Below are 1,378 nucleotides of genomic sequence, written 5' to 3' on the forward strand. Positions count from 1 at the left end.
GCGCGCGCGCACCTGAGATGCTCGTTTTAAGACGGCGCGTGAACTGTTTCGCGTCTCAGACCGATTGATTTGAAACATCAGCACCTCTCGTGTGACTTGAAACCACGTGCACTGGAGCTTCGCTATTCTATCCGCCCTCTGTTCGCATCTCAGCTAGGCGCTGATAACAGGGTAGAGATGAAAGCAAGATGAAAACTCTATAAGGGAGGTATGAGCGCTCGCTTCACACACGCTGCTGCCAGAGAAACTGCGCTGCGCCAGTTGCGATCAATGGAAAGCATGAACGTGGCGCTCCAGTGGCAAAGCAAAATCTGGAATGTCAAAGGAAAGAAAAGCAAAACTATGGGTTACCGGATGCGCTTGCCTATCTTAGATGTCGGCAGCAGAGGGCCTGAACTGGCCGCGCGTTCAGAGCGCTGTTCGCACTTCATTCGGCGCGGATATTTCTTGTGCTTTGCTCTTACTCTACTCCTCCTGTGCATCTCATGACGAGAAAGTATAGCTCGGAATGAGTGTATTGTGGAGACTACCTTTTGAAGCACAAGAAGCTTAAAGGAGTACTGACACGAATTTTTAAAAATTTCGGATTGTTGCTCTGAATAAAAATACTGGTGTCGAGAAACCTAAAACGACTATTGTGGTGCCTGGGAATGCATGGTATATATTTTAATTAGCGACAACTTAAAAAGACACTTTCGGTTCAGATATCGAGGGGGTGGCTTCTCAGTGTCGTTTCATAGCAGTGTGACGTCACGGAGATACAGAAACTCGCGACGTACTAGCAGCAAATTCGTCATCTGCTCGTGGTGCACATAAACAACGATGAGTGAATTGTCGTCCTGTGACCCTGACAGTGATTTCTGCGATTTAGGCTGCATGCAGGACGCAGGACTCGCATACTTGGGGGAACTGTCTTGACTCGTCGGGATAATGTCCTTGCAGTGGACCTGGCTTGCAGATGCTCAGCGACGAAAACTTCAAAGTCAAATTAAAATATTTTATACGCGTTCTCCGACTCCAGTGTGTGGACAGCGTTGACAGTGCATACCAACGAAGCAAAATATGTCCCTTTTGCGATATCTCAAAATTGTGTCAGTACTTCTTTAATTATTGCAAAGAATCCAAAATTTCGCAGAGTTACCGACCTAGGCATATACGCTTTGAGGGAACGTCTAACGCAGGAAAGATCAGTGACTGCCAGTGAGACGGACTACTTGTGCTACGCGTGCTTTTGCTACCACTACAATGAAAGATCTTCACGGAACGCACAGTTTAACGATGACATTCTTATGCCCCCTGAAAAAGAAATCGACGTCATTAACCAGATCACTGCGACTACCGGTGCACGTGCGTTCAATTCACCCGAGAGGTGTTGCTC

This window comes from Rhipicephalus sanguineus, chromosome 4 (genome assembly GCF_013339695.2).
Source record: "Rhipicephalus sanguineus isolate Rsan-2018 chromosome 4, BIME_Rsan_1.4, whole genome shotgun sequence".
Classification (NCBI taxonomy): domain Eukaryota; kingdom Metazoa; phylum Arthropoda; class Arachnida; order Ixodida; family Ixodidae; genus Rhipicephalus; species Rhipicephalus sanguineus.